The sequence below is a fragment of the Bos grunniens genome, chromosome 11 (assembly GCF_055505025.1).
Source record: "Bos grunniens cultivar Pamir isolate PY7600 chromosome 11, Bosgru_T2T1.0, whole genome shotgun sequence".
Classification (NCBI taxonomy): Eukaryota; Metazoa; Chordata; class Mammalia; order Artiodactyla; family Bovidae; genus Bos; species Bos grunniens.
Genome location: NC_141175.1, coordinates 33,706,824 through 33,713,869, shown reverse-complemented (window position 1 = coordinate 33,713,869; position 7,046 = coordinate 33,706,824). Strand labels below are relative to the sequence as shown.

General features: G+C 49.5%; 1 long non-coding RNA gene across 1 annotated transcript; it reads left to right on the top strand.

The window, feature by feature from the left end:
- The first annotated feature begins 3,161 nt into the window (after positions 1-3,161).
- Positions 3,162-6,299, top strand: LOC147362842 (uncharacterized). The gene is made up of 2 exons (XR_015135689.1): positions 3,162-3,814; positions 5,386-6,299. It is a non-coding gene; the product is annotated as an uncharacterized LOC147362842 (long non-coding RNA).
- The last annotated feature ends 747 nt before the right edge of the window (positions 6,300-7,046 follow it).

Sequence of the window (7,046 nt, the reverse complement as noted above, 5' to 3'; positions counted from 1 at the left end):
GGCGACATATTACAGAACCATGTGTTTAACAAAAAGGAAACAGACCCTTTCAGTTAGGAAGGATGCAGTGTTGATTCACAGAATTGAACGGATCTCAGGACCTGCCTCCAAGTACTGGTTCTCTCTCTCTCGCTCTTTCCTTATCTCTCAACCTCGCTCCACTTCTGTCTTTTGTTTTGGCTCCCTCTGGCCTCCTTCTATAAACAGGCTGATTCTATATTGGGGGAAGAAGGCCAATGAGAGCACTGTATTTACATGCTCTCAGCTGACGGTCCCAGTGGAGCTCTCCTGATAGCCTTATATCTAGCTCAGGGAAGTATTCTGATTGGCCCTGCTTAATCCTGTACCAACTCACTACTGGGTCCAATCACTTTGTCCAAGGAAGCTAGGTACCCTGTTTGGCCAGATCAGAGTGATATGGGGGAGGGGAGGCAGCCCCTGCTTCCAGAAGGCATGGAGTTGAAAGGGGCTGGTCAAACCTAAACAGTAGTAACCAGATGCCATCACATATGGTTTCAAGGATGAAGAAGGCAGAGGGCCTATGTTACAGAGCACACCATCTGCTCAGGGAGATGGGACTGCAAGAGAGGTTCATTAAAAATACTCATAGGTGGTTGTCTTCAGACCATGGAGAGACTGCCCAGCTTTTGGAAAAAGTAGAACAGAAATGGGGATAACCCCATCCTGCAACTGATTGGTTCACATTTCCAAGGCCATAGCAGCTTGAGGAATCGAGTCTAAAAATATGGACTTAGTAATGGTAGGAAGGCAGTGCAGCAAAGCAGAAAAGGCATACTGGCTAGAATTTGAATCCCAGCTCTTTACTAGCTGCGTGACAATCAGCTTGACCTCTTCAACGACTCCACTTCCTCATCTGTAACACAAAATAACTGATGGCCTCCTTCCCCGGGCTGTTGTGAGGATTAAGATATGAAAGTCAGACAGACAGTTCAACAGAGCATGTGTACGCGTACTCAGTCAATGAGTTCTAACATTATGGTATGAGTCTTTGACCTAAGCTGCCACCAGGGAAACTGCCGGTATCCCAGCTCCCTCCCTTTTTTCTTGGGGAGCCTTGCTTCTCAGAAGTTGCTCCAGGGGCTTCCCTGGTGGCTCAGTGGTAAAGAATCTGCCTGCCAGTGCAGGAGACACAGATTTGGTCCCTGATTCAGGAAGATCTCACATGCCACAGAGCAACTAAGCCTGTGTGCCACAACTGTTGAGCCTGTGCTCTGGGGCCCAAGAGCTGCAACTGCTGAAGCCTGTGTGCCCCAGAGCCCTTGCTCCACAACAAGAGAAGCCATTGCAATGAGAAACCCACACACCACAGCTAAAGAGTAGCCCTGTTTCGCCACAACTAGAGAAAAGCCCGAGGAGCAACGAAGACCCAGCACTGTCGGTTCAGTTCAATCGCTTAGTTGTGTCTGACTCTTTGCGACCCATGGACTGCAGCACGCCAGGCTCCCCTGTCCATCACCATCTCCCAGAGCTTGCTCAAACTCATGTCCATTGAGTTGGTGATGCCATCCAACCAACTCATCCTCTGTCGTCCCGTCCCCTTCTCCTCCTGCCTTCAATATTTCCCAGCATCAAGGTCTTTTCCAATGAGTCAGTTCTTTGCATCAGGTAGCCAAAGGATTGGAGCTTCAGCATCAGTCCTTCCAATGAATATTCAGGACAAATAAAAACTAAAAAAACAAGACCAAAAACAACCAAGTCGTCCCAGATGCCTTCATTGGGCAGAGGTAAGGCATCCCAGCCCGAGAAGGCAGGTGGGACTCCTTCAGATGGAGAAAGGTGCTCTGAGGACCTGCTTTGGGCTGGTCTGTTCTGCCTTCCCTGTAAGCCTACTGCACGAAGGTTTGGCTTCAAACCCCCTCATCTACTTAACATCAAGAGGGGCTTGGAATCAGCAGGCAAGAGGCAGAGTAAGGTGGGACACTTGGACAGCAGCCCTCTCCAGGACTCCTTCTCTGGGGCCATGTGCATGCTGCCTGTGGCCCTTCCTGCTTCTGTTTCCTTCCCTTGCCCTGCCATGGACCCGCTAAAGGGCCAGCATCCCAGCATCCCAGTCTCCCTAATCTTCCACCTGGGCACCAGCCCTGGCTGACTCCATCTCTCACTCCACACCAGGTTTCTGGGACAGAGTCTGACTGCCCGGCTTGGAGTGGAGCTCACTGCTAATCCAATAAGCTGGGAGGGGTGAAGCCTCTTGTGATGTTGAAGCCTTTGCTTTGGGATGGGTTATAGCCCGCTCCCTTAGGGGTCCTGGTGAAAGGCCAGGGAGCCCTCACCCCAGGTCCTCAGCTGCCTACTTGCATCCATGCCACATCCCAAGGCTGCCTTGTGTCCTAGCTTCTTCTCTACACCTAGAGAAGAAGTATTCAGTGACATGAGATTCAAATTTCAGCATTGTGTGAGTTTCCTAGGGCGGCTGTAAGAAAGTGCCACAAACTGGATAGTTTAAAACAATAGAAACGTACTGTCTCACAACTCTGGAGGTGTAGAAGCCCAAAATCAAGGTGTTGGCAGTGCCAGGTACTCTTTCAAGCCTGCAGGAGGATCCTTCCTGGCCCCTTGAGCTTCTGGTAGCCCCGGGTGTTCCTTAGCTTGTGACAGCATCACTCCATCTTCACATGGCCATCTTTTCTCTGTCTCCAAATGGTCTTCTCTGTGTGTGCCTGTATCCAAATGTCCCTCTTTTTTTTTTCTAAAAAATATTTATTTATTTGGCTGCATTGGGTCTTCATTGTGGCACGCAGCATCTCTGTTGCGGCACATGGACTCTCCAGTTGTGGCGCATGGATTCTCTAGTTGTGGTGTGCAGGCTTAATTGCCTGGCAACATGCGGGATCTTAGCTCCCTAACCAGGAATCCAACCCAAGTCCCTTGCATTGCAAGGTGGATTCTTAACCACCGGACCACCAGATTCTTAACCGATGGACCACCAAAAGTTCCTGTCCCTCTTCTTATAAGGACGTCTAGTCATACCGTAGGATTAAGTGAAGTGAAGTCGCTCAGTCGTGTCCGACTCTTTGCGACCCCATGGACTATATAGCCTATCAGGCTCCTCCGTCCGTGGGATTTTCCAGGGAAGAGTGCTGGAGTGGATTGCCATTTCCTTCAGGGGATCTTCCCGACCCAGGAATAGAACCCGGGACTCCCGCATTGCAGGCAGACGCTTTACCGTCTGAGCCACCAGGGAAGCCACCCTAGGATTAGGGCCTACCTTAATAACCTCATTATAATTTGATATCTGCAAAGACCCTATTTCTAAAGAAGGTCATAGTCTCAGGTACTGGGGAGTTAAGACTTCAGCTTATCTTTTTGGGGATACAATTCAACCCATAACAAATGTTCCTAAATAAAATGTAATGGGATCACCACCCTGCTCATTCTGTGGCTAGCTGTGACAGAGACCATGTGCGAATTGTGAAATACTTAACTATCTTGTCCTTTACAGAAAATATTTGCTGACCCCTCCTTAAAGGATTGGGTGGCGGTGGGAGGAGTTCCAGAAGGAGAAGGCTGGGGGTGTGGGGCATCCTGGGCTGAAGGGACAGCAAGGCTAACCACAGTGAAATCCAGGATGTGTCTGAGGTACCATGAGCCTGGAGCTGTCACAGACCAGGCGTTTCAGGAGCTGGAGTTAAAACACAAAGATCTCCGGTTGTAACATCTTCAGAAACGCTCCCAGGTGGAGTGGGTGTGGGAGCCCTTTGGCACAAGCAGCACGAGGCACACCTGGAAGGAGATGCCTGGGAGGAGCCGTGGCGGTCCCGCTGCAGTCGCCCCGGTCAGGCAACTTTCTCAGGTACATCGTTGGGGGAGGCCAGTGGGCGCTATATCACAAGCTCCTCTCCCATCAGGCCCCATCTTTTTGCAGCTGCTCCATGAGAGTTTGCTTTGGAAGGCTGACGGTCTGATTCTCGATTCTCGAGTCAGGCCCTCTTCAGCTTCAGATGTCCTGGAAGCTCTTGGGCACGTCACCTGCCAGGTGGCGAGATGGCAGGTGGTGAGATGGCAGGTGGCGAGATCTCTCGTTGTTTCTGTGGCAGCTGGGCCATGGGAGCTGCCCATCTCCCACGCCCCAACCCGGGGCTCATCTGGCTGGGCTGGTGGACTGACTGCACTCGGGGCCCGGATGATATAACCTGAGTCCGGCAAAAACGACCCCACAGCAGCCCTGTTAGAGAGTGAGTGCTGGGGCACTGCGCCCCGCTTGACTGCTAGTAACTACATTCCTCGACTTGCCCAGGATCACAGGGCTCGGCCGGGCCTGGCTGGGCAGGCACCTCAGCCTCCTGCAGCCCTGGTCCAGGTCTCCCTCCTCTTTTCATTGATAACATAGCAACACTGAAAGAGAAACAGTGAAAGGAAAATCTCTCAGATCCCACCACCTTCACACACTTCTACACATGACTGTGTGCTAAGTCGCTTCAGTCCTGTCCAACTTTTTGCAACTCTATGGACTGTTGCCTGCCAGGCTCCTCTGTCCATGGGATTCTCCAGGCAAGAATACTGGAGTGGGTTCCTATGTCCTCCTCCAGGGGATCTTCCTGACCCAGGGATCAAACTCGCATCTCTTATGTCTCCTGAATTGGCAGGTGGGTTCTTTACTGCTAGAACCACCTGGGAAGCCCTACACCATGCACATGTTCTTTAAAAAAACATTCTGATGTGTGAAAATTGTAGGAACACACACACACGAGTATAATAAAACTGGGGAAATCTGAATGAGGTCAGTGGATCATATCACTGTCAATATCCCCACTTTGCAAAATGTTACCATTGGGGGAGACTGTAAAAGTGGCAGCTCTCTGTATTATTTCTTACAACTGCATGTGAACCTGTAATTACCCAAATAAAATGTCAGTTAAAAGAAAAACAATTGTATGAAGCTGAAATCCATGAGTAGGCAGCATTTCATGTTAAACCGTTTTACACTAAGATGATATTGTAAACATTTCTGCAACCCCGGCAATAACCATCTCCTGGCTGCACAGCATTTCGTTGTGAAGGTGTAAAATCCTTTAACCATTCTTCTTACTACATCTTATTTCTTTTTTTTCTTTTTTGACTGTGCCTTGAAGCATGTGAGATCTTAGTCCCCTGACCAGGGATGGAACACGTGCCCCCTGCACCAGAAGTTCGGAGTCCTAACTCCCGGACCACCAGCGTCCTGTTTCTAAATTTTAGGCACTGTCAATAATGCAGTAATGACCATTACTATGCATATAGCACTTCTAATTCTTTTGAACTACTTCATTAGAATAAATTCCCAGGGAGTGGGAGTACTGGGCTTAAAGAAGGCTGGAGCTCTGTGGTTGTATTGTATTTTATTAATGTTTTGATACCTTTATTATTGCCTTTTCCAACCTACAGACTGGCTTTTTCCCAAGCGAGTGAAAATTCTCTGCTGTGCCTTTCAGCATTCAGATTGTAGGAAAGAACCAAGGCCAGCCCCACCTGTTCCTACCCACACAATGTCACCTGGGATTTGAGTGGCAGAATGCAGGGGCAGCAAAGTTCAGCGAGAGGAGCTGTCACCGCCCACGGGGGCCTTGGCAGGCATCCCGGGACCTTGCCGATCCAGGTGGGGTGACACCCAAGACTTCCTCCTCGGCAAGACAAAGCGGCAGAGACTTGGCGGGGCCTGCGACTTCCCCCCAAACAGAGCGGGCACTTGCTCGGTCTTCGGGGCGCTCCTTTCCTTTCTAGAACTCTGGGATTCGGCTAGGGGCACCAGGTGGGGAGGACAACAGGCCCACACTTGGGGCAGCAGGACGAGCCCTGGGCAGCTGCCCTTTTCCAGCTTTCTGCGGGCCTGGGCCCTGCCCCACCCTCTGGGGTGAGCCGCTGCTGCTCGGGGCGCAGGTGGGCACAAGTGTGGGGGCCACTAGCCACACAGCCTGCTGGGAGGCAGGGCCAGCCTTCGCCTGCTGGGGCTGTAGTATTTCATATTATTTTATCTTAATGAATTTGTTTTATTATTCAAAATTTGTTTACTTTACACTTTCCTTAAAATGTTAATATTTTATTTTATATTATTAAAAATAATTTTATAATTTCACTTTATTGTCATAGTGTTTTATTATTACATTTTTTATTTTTTATTTAATATAAAGTTTTATTAACCTAATTCTATTTGAGGGGGCAGTTAAGATGGCCAGATTAAAAACAGTTGAATTTGAATTTCAGATAAGCAGCAGATATTTTTTTCTTGTTTAGTATGCCCTATTTAGTATATGTGTGCTCCAAATATTCTGTCTTGTAAATTAAAAAAATAAATCTGGCAACCCTATGAGTGGCAGAAAGCCTTTCTTTGTAGGGATCGGACTGAGAGCCTCAATACCTGACACAGAGAAACTGAGGCAATTCATGTGAACTGGGGGTGGGCAGGAGGCAGGACTCTGTGTCCCCTAGCTCCTCCCCTGGCTGGCCTGAAGAGCCCCACTGGACTGAACCGACTGCCAGCATCCCTACAGGGGCCAGAGAACAAGATGGCAGGAGTCGGTCCCCCCAGATGTTAGAAGGGGACCAAGTGGCGCTGAAGAGGGAGCACATTGGATTTTCCCAACCATCACCAGCCCACAGCCTCTGAAAGTGTCCCTTGTATCCATCTCCTGTGAGCCTCAATCTCTGAGTGTGGGTCCAGGGTTGTTGGCAACTGTGGAATCCGGGCAAGAGATAGATACTTCAGTTTCTCCATCTGTGAAATGGGGCTATCGTCAGGGTTACACAAAGTGAGTGGTAGGAAAGTGCTTGGTAAACTGCACAGCACAGATACTCTGCGGTTCGAATATGTTGTACTTTCTCCATCAGTTTTCGGTTAGTCGCTAGGTTGTGTCTGACTCTTGGACTGTAGCCCACCAGGCTCCTCTGTCCTTGGGATTTCCCAGGCAAGAATACTGGATTGAGTTGCCATTTCCTTCTCCAGGGAATCTTCCCAACCCAGGAATTGAACCATATACCATCTCTCCTGCATTGGCAGGCAGATTCTTTACCACTGAGCCATCAGGGAAGCCCTGTCAGCTTTACTGTGG